At 42.6% G+C, this 16978-nt stretch overlaps 1 pseudogene; it reads right to left on the reverse strand.

The window, feature by feature from the left end:
- Window positions 1–14266: 14266 nt before the first annotated feature.
- LOC128636548 (carbohydrate sulfotransferase 5-like) lies at window positions 14267–15361 on the reverse strand (annotated as a pseudogene).
- Between the last annotated feature and the right edge of the window lie 1617 nt (window positions 15362–16978).

Consider the following 16978-nt stretch of genomic DNA (forward strand, 5'->3'; position numbering starts at 1 on the left):
AAATTGTTATAAATGAAGACTGTATACCAATTAAACGTTGGATACTATGTACATATAAAAGTTCATTCCTTAAGACCTTGCCAATTGTGAGATACAATGTCTAATACTAAAGTCAGATGTCAGATATGCAGATAATCTTGATTGTTGTTCTATGTAATATTCCCACAATAGAGAATCTTTACTCCATTTGTATTTCGGTATGCTAAAAAGTTAAAACGTCTTAATTTTAAAAGCTTAACAGCAACTTTACCAAAGGCCGGTCTCTGTCAGGCAACTCCGTGTGTGCTCCACGAGAATCCGGCGTCTGACGTCACGGTTTCCACCTCGAGGGCTCGCCTCTGATCAGCCAATTGGGACCTCCGTGGGTCTCTATCTGTCGGTCTGTTGTTATCCGGTCCGATTCTTAGTAGTTTGCTTATTGTTAGAGGTTGCTCTTAGTGCTGTGCACGCCACCTCCTTTTCATGGGTATCCACCAGGGGATAAAATTAAAGATGCAGTACAACCCGGGTTGATAATTTTTCTGTACAAAGGTAGTGCACAGGTAGTTAGTCCTTAGACTGTGTTGTGTGGGGCTGGTTTTCTACGCGTTTCACTCCTTTCAGAGCTTTATCAAGAAAGGAGTGAAACGCGTAGAAAACCAGCCCCACACAACACAGTCTAAGGACTAACTACCTGTGCACTACCTTTGTACAGAAAAATTATCAACCCGGGTTGTACTGCATCTTTAATTTTATCCCCTGGTGGATACCCATGAAAAGGAGGTGGCGTGCACAGCACTAAGAGCAACCTCTAACAATAAGCAAACTACTAAGAATCGGACCGGATAACAACAGACCGACAGATAGAGACCCACGGAGGTTCCAATTGGCTGATCAGAGGCGAGCCCTCGAGGTGGAAACCGTGACGTCAGACGCCGGATTCTCGTGGAGCACACACGGAGTTGCCTGACAGAGACCGGCCTTTGGTAAAGTTGCTGTTAAGCTTTTAAAATTAAGACGTTTTAACTTTTTAGCATACCGAAATACAAATGGAGTAAAGATTCTCTATTGTGGGAATATTACATAGAACAACAATCAAGATTATCTGCATATCTGACATCTGACTTTAGTATTAGACATTGTATCTCACAATTGGCAAGGTCTTAAGGAATGAACTTTTATATGTACATAGTATCCAACGTTTAATTGGTATACAGTCTTCATTTATAACAATTTTAAATTGATTTTTTACTATGCAATTTTTTGGGAGACGTCCCTTTTAATTTTGTAAATTTGTTTTCAATGGCACATTAAATACATTGTTAATATATTGTGATTCCCTGGTCATTGTACATTTTTGTCTTGGCTTTTAGTGGTATTTTTAGCTTTTCTAGCGCCCTTACTTTTTCTCTCACACTTGTCACTTTTCACTTAATAGCTTGAAGGAACTATTACTCAGTTAAGGTGTTTAATACCCCGCACTAAGCGCACTACCATCACCCACTATCTCACATTGTATATACTGTACCTGTACTGACATAGCTCCTATCCTATAATATAAAAGGCCAAGTGTGTTTGTCTGAAGCTGTCATGCGCAGTAGAGACAGCACGAGGACAAACACACCTGGCCTTAGAGTCCCTACCTGATCTCCGGTGCGGGCAGAAGTGGGCATGGCCGGGCGTGAGTGGGGGCGTGGCCTGGCTTGAGCGGGTGTGTGGTCGGGTGTGAAGGGGCGGGGCCAGGCATGGTCACGCACGCGAGATAGAGGGGAGAGAGATAGAGAGGGGGAGAGATAGAAAGAGGGTGAGAGAACAAAAGAGATGGGAAAGAGCTAAAGATAGGATGAGAGGGGGGAAAGAGAGCAAAATAGAGTGGGAGAGAGAAAATAAGAGAGGGAAAGAGAGAGAGCAAAAATGAGGGGAAGAGAGAGAGAAAAAGAAAAGGGGGAGAGAGAGGGGGAGAAGAAAGAGAGGGGGAGGAGAGAGAGAGGGGGGATAGAGAGAGGGGGAGAGAGAGAGGGGGAGATAGAGAGGGGGAGAGAGAAAATAAGAGGGGGAAAGAGAGAGAGCAAAAAAGAGGGGAAGAGAGAGAGCAAAAAAAAAGGGGGAGAGAGAGGGGGAGAAGAAAGAGAGGGGGAGGAGAGAGAGAGGGGGGAGAAAGAGGGGGAGATAGAGAGGGGGAGAGAGAGAGGGGAGAGAGAGAGGGGGAGAAAGAGAGAGGGGAGAGAGAGAGGGGGGGGGAGAGAGAGAGAGGGGGGTGAGAGAGAGAGGGCGCGAGCGGGGCATGGTCGGGTGTGAAGGGGCAGGGCCTGGCATGGTCACGCACGCGAGATAGAGGGGAGAGAGATAGAGAGGGGGAGAGATAGAAAGAGGGGGAGAGAACAAAAGAGATGGGAAAGCGCTAAAGATAGGATAAGAGAGGGGAAAGAGCAAGAGAGGGGGGAAAGAGAGCAAAATAGAGTGGGAGAGAGAAAATAAGAGGGGGGAAAGAGAGAAAGCAAAAAAGAGGGGAAGAGAGAAAGCAAAAAAGAGGGGAAGAGAGAGAGCAAAAGAAAAGGAAGAGAGAGAGAGAGAGGGGGAGAAGAAAGAGAGGGGGAGGAGAGAGGGGGAGATAGAGAGAGGGGGAGAGAGAGAGAGAGAGGAGGGAGACAGAGGGGGAGAGAGGGGGAGAGAGAGAGGGGAGAGAGAGAGAGGGGGGGGGTGAGAGAGAGAGGGGTGAGAGAGAGAGAGGGGGGGAGATAGAGAGGGATAGAGAGAGAGAGGGATAGAGAGGGATAGAGAGAGAGAGGGGGAGAGAGAGAGGGGGGGAGGGAGAGAGAGGGGATAGAGAGAGTGGGGGAGAGAGAGAGGGGGGAGAGAGAGAGGGGGAGAGAGAGAGGGGAGAGAGAGGGGGAGAAAGAGAGGGGGAGAAAGAGAGAGGGGGGGGGAGAGAGAGAGGGGTGAGAGAGAGAGAGGGGGGAGATAGAGATGGATAGAGAGAGGGGGGGAGATAGAGAGGGATAGAGAGAGAGAGGGAGAGAGAGAGAGGGGGAGAGAGAGAGGGGGGAGAAAAAGAGGGGGGGAGAGAGAGAGGGGGAAGAGAGAGAGGGAGGAGAGAGAGGGAGGAGAGAGAGGGGGGAAGAGAGAGGGGGAGAGAGGGGGAGAGAGAGAGTGGGGGGAGAGAAAGAGCGGGGAGAGAGAGGGGGGAGAGAGAGAGGGGGAGAGAGAGAGGGGGAGAGAGAGGGGGAGAGAGAGAGAGGGGGAGAAAGAGAGAGGGGGGAGAGAGAGAGGGGGAGAGAGAGAGAGAGAGAGAGGGGGGGTAGAGAGGAGAGAGAGGGGGGGAGAGAGAGAGGGGGAGAGAGAGGGGGGGAGAGAGAGAGAGAGAGGGGGGGAGAGAGAGGGGAGAGAGAGAGCAAAAGAGAGGGGGAGAGAGCACAAAAGAGAGGGGGGGGGGGAGAGAGCGCAAATGAGAGGGGAAGAGAGGGGGGAGAGGGGGGGAGATGGAGAGTGTGAAAGGGTATATGAAATAGTGCGCTGGTGTTAAATATGTGGTATCACACACCTTACAATATGTTAGATCCTTCAATCTAAATACTGATTGTAAAAAGAAATAGAAAGTGTTGTAAGGGCGCTAATAGCTAAAGATACCTGATGGAGGGTGTATATATGAAGTGATTTCTAGTATATATATAAATTCACAAGGCCTTTATCAAAAGTGTAAAATTATTTAATTAGTTACAATAAAAAATCAATGAAACATATATGTAAAAATTTTTTTAAAAAAATAGAGACGTCTCTGATACAGGTATTCAATACAATGAATAGATACTCATTTGTTACTTCATAAGGAACAGAAATTAAAAGATACTTTGTATCCACACATAAAGTGAAGATTATTTTAAGTTTATGTAACAGATAATTTCTGTATTCTCTAATGAATTAATTAGAGTTCTTTCATAAAATGCATATTGACATTCATTTAATATAATTTCTAAAAAATATATAAAAATGTTCGTGATAGAGCTATTTATAATTAGATCAAAGAGTCCGTTTTACATGTCAGTATGGATTGAGCAATTCTTATTAGTGAGGCGGTGCAATATCGGTTCAGGGTGAAAGTCTGTTTAAGATTTTATCTTTAAACAAATGTGTTGACTACTGCAGGGTATCCAATCCGTCTTGCGTCTGTATCAAACTTGTGTCACAGTTATCACTTTGTAACAGATTTCGTACCTTATGTTAATGTATATGCGGCAGCAGGGTATCCAATGCGTCCTGCAGCTTGTCCCGTCTAGCAGAGTCCTCGTGTTGTCGGCGTCTGACGTCACACCCGGTACTTTGGGGGCTCGACTCACGCCTGCCAATCACTGCTATAAGGGATCGCCTTAGCTCAATTTCCCCTCTTGTGTACTTGTCTTGACACGAATATCATAGGAAATGTTGAGATAGGTACAGAGAAAAGTTCTTAGTAGTATGAATCAATTACCTGCCCTTAGTGCTGATGCATGCAGGTTTTATTAAAGGTATATGGTAGGTTAAATTGATGAAAAGTCAACACAGGTTGGTCCAAAAGGTTTTTGGATTAATGTTAACAAGGTGTACAGTCTTATACTTCAACGCGTTTCGCTCTCTCCTAGAGCTTTATCAAGAAATGGAGAGAGATGGGGGAGATGGAGAGAGAGGGGGGGAGAGAGAGGGGGGAGAGAGATAGGGGGAGAGAGATAGGGGGAGAGAGAGAGAGGAGAGAGAGAGAGCAAAAGAGAGGGGGGAGAGAGAGAGCGCAAAAGAGAGGGGGGGAGAGAGCGCAAAAGAGAGGGGGGGATAGAGAGAGGGGGGAGAGAGAGAGAGGGGGGAGAGAGAGAGAGGGGAGAGAGAGAGAGAGAGAGAGAGAGAGAGAGAGGGGAGAGAGAGAGAGCAAAAGAGAGGGGGGGAGAGAGAGCACAAAAGAGAATTGGGAGAGAGCGCAAAAGAGAGGGGGGAGAGAAAGCGCAAAAGAGAGGGGGAGAGAGAAAATAAGAGGGGGAAAGAGAGAGAGCAAAAAAGAGGGGAAGAGAGAGAGCAAAAGAAAAGGAAGAGAGAGAGAGGGGGAAAAGAAAGAGAGGGGGAGGAGAGAGGGGGATAGAGAGAGGGGGGAGAAAGAGAGCAAATGAGAGGGGGGAGAGAGCACAAAAGAGAATGGGGAGAGAGCGCAAAAGAGAGGGGGGAGAGAGAGTGCATAAGAGAGGGGGAGAGAGCGCAAAAGAGAAGGGGGGGAGAGAGAGCACAAAAGAGAGGGGCGAGAGAGAGAGAGGGGGGAGAGAGAGATAGGGAGGAGAGAGAGCAAAAGAGAGGGGGGGAGAGAGAGAGCGCAAAAGAGAGGGGGAGAGCGCAAAAGAGAGGGGGGGGAGGGGGGAGAGAGGGTGGGGGAGAGAGAGGGGGGAGAGAGAGGGGGGAGAGAGAGAGGGAGAGAGAGATAGGGGTGAGAGACAGAGAGAGAGAGAGAGAGAAAAAGAGAGAGAGAGAGGGGAGAGAGAGCAAAAGAGAGGGGGGAGAGAGCACAAAAGAGAGGGAGGGAGAGAGCCCAAAAGAGAGGGAGGAGAGAGAGCCCAAAAGAGAGGGGGGGAGAGAGAGCGCAAAAGAGAGGGGGGAGAGAGAGTGCAAAAGAGAGGGGGAGAGAGAGAGCGCAAAAGAGAGGGGGGAGAGAGAACAAAAGAGAGGGGGGAGAGAGAGAGCAAAAGAGAGGGGGGGATAGAGAGCACAAAAGAGAGGGGGAGCGAGAGAGCGTAAAAGAGAGGGGAGTGAGTGAGAGCGCAAAAGAGAGGGGGAGAGAGCGCAAAAGAGAGGGGAGAGAGAGCACAAAAGAGAGGGGGAGATAGAGAGCACAAAAGAGAGGGGGGAGAGAGCTCAAAAGAGAGGGGGAGAGAGCGCAACAGAGAGGGGGAGAGAGCGCAAAAGAGAGGGGGGGGAGAGAGAGCTCAAAAGAGGGGGAGAGAGCGCAAAAGAGAGGGGGAGAGAGCGCAAAAGAGAGGGGGAGGGAGAGAGTGCAAGGGGTAGGACCGCTGTACTGCTAAAAATGGCCCGTGTGAATGGGCTTTAGGACTAGTGGTTTATAAAAGGAATGTTTATTTCTAATGACACAGTGAGTCCATGGATCATCATAATAACTATTGGGAATATCACTCCTGGCCAGCAGGAGGCGGCAAAGAGCACCACAGCAAATCTGTTAAATATCACTCCCCTACCCATAACCCCCAGTCATTCTCTTTGCCTTCAGCAAGGAGGTGGTAATGTTTTTAGGTGTCTGAAGATTCTTCAATCAAGAGTTTATTATTTTTAAAGCAGAGCTGGCTGTTCTGTTTTTTTTACTGGGGTTTAGCTGTGTTCCACATCAGTCTCTTGAGTAGAGCTGTGGTGGCTTTTGAGCACTTGGAAACTGGTGGGATTTTTAATTTCACTGTGCTTTCCATGATTGGTGCTGCCCTATCCGGAATGCCTGATTAAGAGTAGTCAGTCCTTCATTTGTTCCACGGTCTATGGGGGGAGGAAGCCTTTCCATATCTGTGAGCTGCCCTGCTGCCGGGCAGATTTGACTCAGGTAAGTGCCGGTTTTTATTTTCTTTATTTAAAGAGAGTTTGGCACTTTGATGGGTACAGGGACTGTTAAACCAGTGTGGGTTTCTGTTTTGGCGGTATTTGGGCACTGTGTGACACTGAGGAGAGGCTCTGTATGGTTTTTTAACCAGCTTTTTTTTTCTGTAATGTTAATAGCAATGGAAGATGGACTTTTAGTGATGCCCACTAATGGGAGGGGCTCATTCTGAGGCGGCAATTCTGTTTGATGTTTTTCCGGATCACTTCCTTGTTTGTTCCGGTGTGTGGAGGTTCTCTGGGAGCTAAGGGCTGCTTTTTTTGCGGTTTGCATTTCTTTTCAAAGGCTGTTGGGGCCGGATCGTCAGGAGTATTTTCCGGCTTTAGAGGGTCAGGTAGGCACCTCAGCAGGGTCTGTTGAAGTAAGGAGGCTGCCTGAAGGTGTTTTTTAGCTTTAAAAGCAATCGTATTTCTTTGCATTTAAAGGGACAGTAACGGTTTTTATTTTCAAGTTTTTGGAAGCCAATTTGATTTGTTTTTAATAAAGATGGAAGAGGATTTGCAGGTTGTTACATGCAGCTTGTGTTTTGACTCTAATGTGGAACCTCCAATGTTGTTTTGTTCCTCATGTATTGAGAGGACATTACAGTATAGGGATAAGAGTTTTGAATCTGAGCCATCATTAGCTAAGGTGGATGCTGTTCAGGGGCTCCTGTTCGTAATAGGCCGCAGCTTTCATTTTGTGTGTCCCATTTTTTAGTGTAATCTCATGCAGAGCCCAGTGTTTCTACTCCAGTTGGAGTTTTCCTTGCAGGACATTGCTACCCAGATATACCTCTGCAGTAACTCATGCCCTGGCGGCTTTTCCTGTGTTACAGGGGAAGCGTAAAAGGAGATATAAGGATTCAGTAAGGAAGGTATCTGAATCAGGTATGGCTATGTTGAATGTTTCTTCCCATTGGTCTGAGGGGGAAGATTCTTCCATAGCGTCTGAGGGGGGAGTTTCAGACTCTGATAGTATAGTTCCTTCTTCTGATTCTGAAGTGGTAACTTTTAGATTTAAGCTTGAGCACCTCCGGACGCTGCTTAAGGAGGTTTTGGCTACTTTGGAGGACTCTGATACTACACTAGTAGTTACTCCAAAGAAATCTAGTAAACTTAACAAGTTTTTTTAATGTTTCCTCAGAGGTGGAGGTTTTTCCTGCTCCTGACCGTGCTTCTGACATTATTGCACGGGAGTGGGAGAAGCCTGGGGTTCCTTTTTCCCCTTCTCTGATTTTTAAGAAGATGTTTCCTATTGCTGACTCTGTTAAGGAGTCTTGTCAGACGGTTCCTAAGGTGGAAGGAGCGATTTCCACTTTGGCTAACAGGACCACTATTCCCATTGAGGATAGTTGTTCTTTTAAAGATCCTATGGATAGAAAGTTGGAGGTGTTGCTTAAAATGATTTATATTCACCAGGGTCTGGAATGGTAGCCTGGGGTATATATTGCTACTGTTACCAGTGCGGCAGCATATTGGTTTGATGCTTTGTCTGATTCTATTCAGACGTATGTACCTATGGATGAAATCCAGGGTAGGATTAAGGCTCTTAGGTTAGCAAATTTCTTTATCAGATGCCTCTTTGCAGGTCTTCAAATTGGGTGCTAAAATTTCTGGTTTTGCTATTCTGACTCGCAGGGCTTTATGGTTAAAGTCCTGGTCTGCGGATGTGTTGTCAAAGTCTAAACTTTTGTCTATTCATTACAGGGGTAAGACTTTGTTGAGGCCAGGCTTAGTTGAGATTATTTCTGATATTACGGGAGGTAAGGGACATTCTCTCCCTCAGGATAAGAGAAACAAGTCTAAGGGACGCTGCAGTAATTTTCGTTCCTTTCTAAACTTTTCAGGCAAGCCTTCCCCTTCCTCTGCCAAGCAGGAACAGTCCAAGTCCTCCTGGAAGTCCAATCAGGCTTGGAACAAGGGAAAGCAGTCTAAGAAGCTTGTCTTTGACTCAAGGTCAGCATGAAGAGTCTGCCCCCAGTCCGGGAGTGGATCTTGTGGAGGGCAGACTTTCCCTGTTCGCTCAGGCTTGGGTTCGGGATGTTTTGGATCTCTGGGCGGTGGACGTAGTGTACCACGGATGCAAATTAGAGTTCAAAAGTTTTCCTCCCAGGTGCAGGTTCCATCTTTCAAGGTTATCTGTAAACCAGATAAAAAGAGAGGCATTTTTAAAAATGTGTTCAGGATCTGTCCGTCCTGGGTGTGATAGTTCCTGTTCCAATTCAGGAACAGGGTCTGGGATTTTGTTCCAATCTGTTTGTGGTTCCCAAAAGAAAGGGAACTTTCAGACCTGTTCTAGACCTCAAGAGTGTAAACAAGTTTTCTCAGAGTTCTGTCTTTCAAGATGGACACTATTCGCTCCATTCTTCCTCTAGTTCAGGAAGGCCTGTTCATGACTTCTGTGGATCTAAAGGATGCGTATCTATATATCCCTATCCACAAGGATATCACAAGTTTCTGAGGTTTGCGTTCCTAGACAAATATTTTCAGTTTGTGGTACTTCCTTTTGGCCTGGCAACGGCTCCCAGGATTTTCTAAAAGGTTCTGGGAGCATTGTTATCAGTTCTCCAGTTGTGGGGTGTTGCAGTGGTGCCTTATCTGGATGATATTTTGGTTTAGGTGTCACCTTTTCAACAAGTAAACTCCCACACGGAGTTGTTGTTGTCTTTTCTGCGCTCCCACGGATGAAAGGTGAATTTAGGAAAAAGTTTCTTGGTTCCATCTTCAAGGGTTATTCTTGGGAACCATTATCGCTTCTGTATAGATGAAGGTTTTTCTGACAGAAGCCAGAAGATCAAAGATCTTCAACTCTTGTCTTGCCCTTCAGTCCTCTCCTCGGCCAACAGTGGCTCAGTGTATGGAGGTTATCGGTTTGATGTTGTCAGCTATGGAGATCATTCCATTTGCTCGGTTCCATCTCAGGCCTCTGCAGTTATGCATGCTCAGACACTGGATCAGGGATTTTGTGGATCTGTTTCCGCGAATGATTCTGGATCAGTCGACAAGAGATTTTCTTCTGTGGTGGGTGTCCCAGGAACACCTCTACCAGGGAACCTGCTTTCGCTGACCTTCTCGGGTGATTGTGATCACGGATGCCAGCCTGCTGGGTTGGGGAGCTGTCTGGGGCTCATTGAACTCTCAGGGTATATGGACTCAGGAGGAATCACTTCTTCCCATGAAAATCTTAGAGCTGAGGGCAATCTTCAATGCTCTTCTGGCCTGGCCTCAGTTAGCTTCAGCCCAGTTATCATGTTTCGGTCGGACTATATAACGTCAGTGGTTTACATCAATCATCAGGGAGGAACTCAGAGTTCCTTAGCCATGTCAGAGGTAGCCAGGATTATTCAGTGGGCAGAGATCCACATTTGCTGTCTGTCTGTGATCCCCATTCCAGGGGTGGACAATTGGGAAGCAGATTTTCTGAGCAGACCGACGTTTCTTCCGGGGGAGTGGGAGCGCTCTGGCAGTTTCCTTGGAACTTCAGTCTAGCGTATGTGTTACTCCGTTTGCTCTCCTTCCATGAGTCATTGCTCGAATCAGACCGGAGAGGGCGTCAGTGATTCTCTTTGCTCTGGCATGGCCTCGTAGAATCTATTTCAGGGGTCTTTTTTTCATCCAAATCTCATTTCTCTGAAGCTGACTGCTTGGAGATTGAACGCTTGATACTATCTAAGCGTGGGTTTTCTGAGCCAGTCATTGAGACTATGATTCAGGCTCGCAAGCCTGTGACTAGAAAAATTTATTATAAGATATGGCGTAAATATCTTTATTGGTGTGAATCCAAAGGCTTTTCTTGGAGTAGAGTTAGAATTCCTAGGAATTTGTCTTTTCTCTAAGAGTGTTTGGAGAAGGGTTTAGTTGCTAGTACCCTGAAGGGTCAAATTTCTGCTTTATCTATTTTGTTGCACAAGCGTCTGGCGGATGTGCCAGATGTTCATTCTTTTTGTCAGACCTTGGTTAGAATCAGGCCTATGATTAAGTTTGCTACTCCTCCATGGAGTCTTAATATGGTTCTTAGAGTCTTTGAGCAGGCTCCATTTGAACCTATGCATTCTTCGGATATTAAATTGTTATCCTGGAAAGTTTTGTTTTTGGTTGCTTTTTCTTCGGGTAGAAGAGTTTTGGAGCTCTCAGGGCTGCAGTATGAGTCTCCTTACCTTATTTTTCATTCTGATAAGGTAGTCCTGCGTACTGTCTTAGGTTTCCTTTCAAAAGTGTTTTCTTATAGGAATAGTAATTAAGAAATTGTTGTTCCTTCCTTGTGTCCTAATCCTTCTTCTCATAAGGAGCATTTGTTGCACAACCTGGATGTGGTTTGTGCGTTGAAGTATTATTTGTAGACAACTAAAGATTTTCGTCAGTCTTCTTCTTTGTTTGTTGTGTTTTCTGGAAAACGCAAGGGTCAGAAAGCTACGGCTACTTCTCTTTCTTTTTGGCTGAGGAGTGTTATTCGTTTGGCATATAAGACTGCTGGACAGCAGCCTCCTGGGAAAATCACGGCTCATTCCACAAGGGCTGTTTCCTCATCTTGGGACTTCAAAAATGAAGCTTCTGTGGAACATATTTGCAAGGCTGCCATTGGTTATCTTTACACATTTTTTCTAATTTTCCAAATTTTATACTTTTGTTTCAGCTGAGGCTGTTTTTGGGAGAAAGATTCTTCAAGCAGTGGTGCCCCCTTATCATCCATGTCCTCTAGCTTGGGTATTGATTCCCAAAAGTAATCATGATGATCCGTGGACTCACCGTGTCATTAGAAAGAAAACAAAATTTATGCTTACCTGATAAATTTATTTATTTCTTGACACGGTGAGTCCACGGCCCGCCCTGTATTTCCGGACAGTTTATTTTTATATAAACATCAGGCACCTCTGCTCCTTTATGTTACTTCCTTTCTCCTTTGCTTCTGGTCGAATGACTGGAGGTTATGGGTAGGGGAGTGATATTTAACAGCTTTGCTGTGGTGCTCTTTGCTGACTCCTGCTGGCCAGGAGTTATATTCCCATTAGTAATTATGATGATCCGTGGACTCACCGTGTCAAGAAATAAATACATTTATCAGGTAAGCATAAATTTTGTTTTTTTTGTTTGTTGCCATGGTGGTTAGGTACAGGTTTTCAGCCATATTTATCTCGCCACCTTTTCAGTGGCGAGTTTTTTTCAGTGTGAGGCAGCTAGTGTAGGTTTAGTTACAGTTAGGTCAGGTATGTATTATTTGTTCCTACACAGAAACCTTTTTTTTGTTTCAGTGAACACATTTTCTGTGCTGTGTAGGAACATTTCAAATTCACATCGCCCCTCCCCCACTGATAGTTTCGATGTTGGTGGACTTTTGCCGAAACCGCAATCCCTATTGTATCCTATGGCAAACACATCACCACTCGTTGACTCTTCGCGGTTCAGCCCCCTTTTTTTAATATATTGACAGACTGAAGCACTGCGAGCCTGGCGAACCCAAGCAGGCAGTTTCTCGTCTGTATTTCAATGTTTTAAATATTGGGGCCTTAGAAAAATGTTATACTGAAATCAAAATTTTGGCACATACCTCTAATATACAAGAAAGTAGAAATGGTCTCATATCTTATGAAAGAATTTGATTACAATATATAAAAAAAATAAGTAAGAAAACGCTTTTAAAAATATGTATTTTATTGTACAAATATGCAGTGTAATGTCACAAAATATAATAATATATATTTTGCTAAATAAATGCATTGGAAATGTTTTTAAATATTAATCCAGTGTTGCAGTTACAATAAAATTCCCGCTTGCATATAAAATAAATATTATACAAGGGGAAGGGGTATTTATACTCTTTTAAATAGTTTATTGACATCGTTACCAAACAAAAAAACTATTTTATTACTTTGAACTAAAACACAAGTAGCATATTAAAAAAAACATTAAATAGAGTTAATTTGCATAATAAAAAGACAAATCAATAGCACTTACTCTTAATTTCAAATGAGCAGTAGCAGATTTTTTTCAGATAAATTTGAAATTTCTTCCCTGTATCATGTGATAGCTATCAGCAAATGACAAACTCCTATACTCATACACTGTAAACCCTTGCACAAGCTTGTAGTGTCCCTTTAAGAGTGATCATGAGGCAAATACTATTTTAAAATATAAGAAGTACACTACACAATAGCATATAATTTTTACTTGATTTTTTAATCATTTTATTGTAAACTATTATATTTATTAACATAAAATAATAAAACATTACATTGAAATGATTGTATTTATTAAGACATTCGGCAAAACATTTTGTCTTTCATTCGGAATAACTACATTTACTGATAAACCTCCTAATAGCTAAACTATGTATCATTAAAGGGACATAAAACAAGTTGGGATAGAGACAAAATATAATATGTACTTTAATTACTTTGCCTGCAAATTTATAGTGCAGTGCTTTACCATTAACCCTTTCTTTTTAGTTTCTGAATTGTAAAGTTCTAACTCCCCCCACACATTTCCTTCTATGGCTGTATCTATGTTTATTGTTCTTTTGGTAGAATGCAAAAGTGAATAGGGATTATCTGCTGGAGCTGCCTAGAAGCTGTGAACTCAGTTGAAATACAATGACTGTGTCTAAACACTGATAAGGGGGGTGGAGTTGGCTTCTCCAGGCAGCTAAGCTATGTAATTCATTTTGCTTATTTTTAAAAAAATATTTTAAAATACTTGCCAGCAATTTATAAACAATTTTCTAATGCAAACTATTTTTAATTAATTAGCCCTTTTAGGCTATGCACAGATCTAAACATGTTTTATGTCCCTTTAAGAATATAAATAAATGTTTTATGTTGATGAATATAGGGCAAAATATATCCCAAATAATCATATTTTTAATAGCTTTCCACCTACTCACATCAGAAATACAGTTCTTTAAAGGGATACTTGATTCATATAGAGCAGCAGTTTTTAACTTTCTAATTTACTCCTATTATCAATTTTTCTTTGTTCTCTTGGTATCTTTATTTGGAAAAACAGGAATATAAGCTTAAGAGCCGGCCCATTTTTGGTTCAGCACCTGGGTAGCACTTGCTGATTGGTGGCTAAATGTATGGAAGGTGGAAAAAAACACATAAAACTTTCACTAATACTTTAATATAATGCCTGGCTTGTGCTTTGTCCCACATTACCTAGGTTTTCAAACGGCAGCTAATTGACTAAACCAGCTATTCTATTTGCAGGTTACCAAATGTGTTTTGTCTTTGTTAAAGGGCCATAATAATACAAAAAAATGGCATTCTCTAATTCGCTATGGTGACATTGTCTAAGAAGATTAATCAGGACTGTGAGGACTCTCAAATATCTTAGAATAGCAAATTTTGCTTGACAGCTGTTTGTCTAGCTATGCAGGGTTCTTAATGTGAAAGAGATACACTGTAACGTTCAAAAATGCCCCCGAAGATTTTCCATGCCGGTACTTGTATCATCATTGGGTCCAGTCTTCCCATGTATAGTCTTTTAATGGCCAACCTATGATATTAGTCCTTTCATGTGACTCACTGAAGATGAGGTGTCTAGGTCTGGATGTTCACAGCAAATAACTTTAATATATGACCTATAATTAGCAGCACTGTATTACTAAAATCAAGTCAACTCATTTTGATTTAGTCAATCTAGGTTGGTCAATATGTTAAGGACGAGAAAGTGTTGGTTCTGCCTGCTCTTCTATATTACTATGTTAAACCAGATCCAAGCTGAGATCCTTTTGTTCAGCTATAGACTTAACCGGTCTGTATCCAAAGACCTCCATTGCTTTCATACATTCATCTTGAATCGCTAGTACAGTGCTGTGTTTTAGGTTCTGTCTCCATTTCTGAATACTTTTCTGAGCTTCCCCAGTGAAAGGCATGCTCCCTTTTTCATTTGGATCTGCTCTTTGAGTTATATTGTACAGCCAACTATCTTGTTCCGGGAACAAATTAAGGTCTGCAAATATGTAAACCTTTTTAACATAGTGCAAGGGCTCTCTTGCAAGGTCCTCATGTCTTATTACCATATAGTGTCTATGCAGTGTGACCCCAACCTTGTTTATTTCTATCTGTGCTCTACATATTTTAGCCATAACTTGTGTGATGTTGGGTTGTTTATTTATTTCTTTCCCTCAGTTAACTATAAAGTCCTCTTGATAAAGATAGGGAAAGTAATTTCGAGAAGAGGCTACTGCCCGTGGATCCCTCACCAGATGTAGAATTCTAAGGTCAAGGGTAGGATCCTTAAAAAGAGGCAGGAGAACACTGAGATCTAAAATTCTCACAACCTTCATAACCACATGGCTGTGACCCTTGCAGACCTCTGAAATAGTTTCCAAAGTAGCATTTCCACAATGTTTGCTGCAGGTATATTTGTTATAGCTTCTAGAAGATTCCACTGATTTGCAGGCTGGGGGAGAGCATAGGGCCCTGCTTTCTGACCAAAATCCAAGTTCTGAAATATGCTTCCCTTTTTGTGGAAGATAAGAATGTAGTGGGGACATATCACAGTTAAATAGACTACGAAGGAGGTCTCTTATGGAATAGTGGAGAAGTTCAGGACTTTCGTTAGGGAGTTTCACCCAAACTACTCTAGCTGGCTCAAAAAGGTAGAAGACATTTGGATGATGGTTGAAGATTTGGCCAAGGAAGGAAGATCCAGAGCGCCAAGAGGTAAGTATAAGGAGGTGGATGGGTTTCTTTTGGACGTGCCTGAAATTTGATTGTTCATTGAAGACCCAAATCGAGAAGAAGGTTATAAAGGAGCACATGAAGAGGCAAAAAAATGTCACACGAGTTTTCATGATGATAACACTCTGTGGAAATGAGAATAAATACTTTTCAGACAGAGCATATAATTTAAAAAAAATTCCAATGTATTTCCATAATCATATTGTGCACAGACTTTTTTATATGCACACTGTCTGAGGCTCCAGCTATTGCTGAGCATGTTCACAGTGTATATGTATATGAGCCTGTGATTGGCGGATGGCTGTTATATGATACAGGGTCAGGTTTATGGAAAAGACTTTAAAATGTGTCAGAAAAAAAAATCTGCTGCTTATTTGAAACTAAGGCTTAGCTATTGCATTGTCTTTTTATTATGTGCTTCTTGATTATGCAATTCTACTGTATTTAATGGTCTAGTACACCATGAATAAGGGATTCTCTGTGTTTTTTGTTTTTTTTAGTATTTATTTATTTTGCATTTGAACGTCTTTGTGCGTGCTATGTTTATATGTTTATAAACATGGTTCAAGTCACACTTTTAAACCATGTGAGATTATTACTCTAAACTGCTTGAAAGGAGGCTTTAACTGGATGATAAGATGATAGAAAATTTACAAGATTAAAGGGATTGCATTTGTGTGGCTGTGTTAGGGACCCAGGTTTTGGAAGAGACAGTGATGTGGTACCTGGGCTTGTCCCATTTGGCCAGTTGCGGTAACTAACTCTTCCAGTTTTGCTTTTAATCTTAGCTGAGAGCTTGTAAGTGAGTGCTGGACTTTCTCTGTGTGTTGTATTAATTTATTTTGTAATTTGCCCTATGGACCTTGCACCCAGGCTTGTCTGGGGTTAACTGCCTGTGGCTCTGGAGACAGCACAGCTTCCTGAGAGTGAAAACATTTTTTGCTTACCTAGAATTTTCAAATTGACTTTCTTATAAATTGCGGGCTGTTAGGCTCGCGGGTGCGCAAAATGCTATAATTTATGGCGTCATTTTTGGCGCGAGACTTTTTTGGCGCGAGAATTACGTTTGTTGACATATTTTCGTCATTTCCGGCGTCTTAGTTGGTGCCGAGAATTTTCACATAGTTGCATCATCTATGACGCTTGTGTTTGTTGCAGACGTTCTTGGCGCCAAAAAGTATTTTGTCAGTTGTGGGCGTCATACTTGGCGCCAGATTTCTGACATTATTTAAGTCTTTATTTCATTCTGCTTCTGGTTTTCAGAGGCTTATTTTGTTTACATTTTTTCCCATTCCTGAAACTGTAATTAAAGGAAATTGATATTTTGCTTTATATGTTGTTTTTTCTCTTACATTTGCAAGATATCTCAAAAACTGTTCCTGTATCAGAAAACACTGTTGGATTCCTGATGACTGATATCAGTCCTACCAAAGCTAAGTTCATTTATTTTAATATTATGAATTTTTATCTTTAGCTATGGTTTGTAATAAAGTTATCATGATAAGCTTTTACATGCAGAGTCCATCAGTACTAATGCATTATCTATTACTATTCTTTTAACATCTAATGTACAAGATATACCTAGGAATTTATAGGAATATTTTTCTGATTCTATTCTAAGGCTTTGTCTGCCATTCCGCCTTCTATTAAATGTAAAGGGCTTTTTTAAACTTCTCATTTAATTGATGAATTTTCATGACCGACAACATACTGAATTATCCTTCTCTGAT

The sequence above is a fragment of the Bombina bombina genome, chromosome 7 (assembly GCF_027579735.1).
Source record: "Bombina bombina isolate aBomBom1 chromosome 7, aBomBom1.pri, whole genome shotgun sequence".
NCBI classification, from domain to species: domain Eukaryota; kingdom Metazoa; phylum Chordata; class Amphibia; order Anura; family Bombinatoridae; genus Bombina; species Bombina bombina.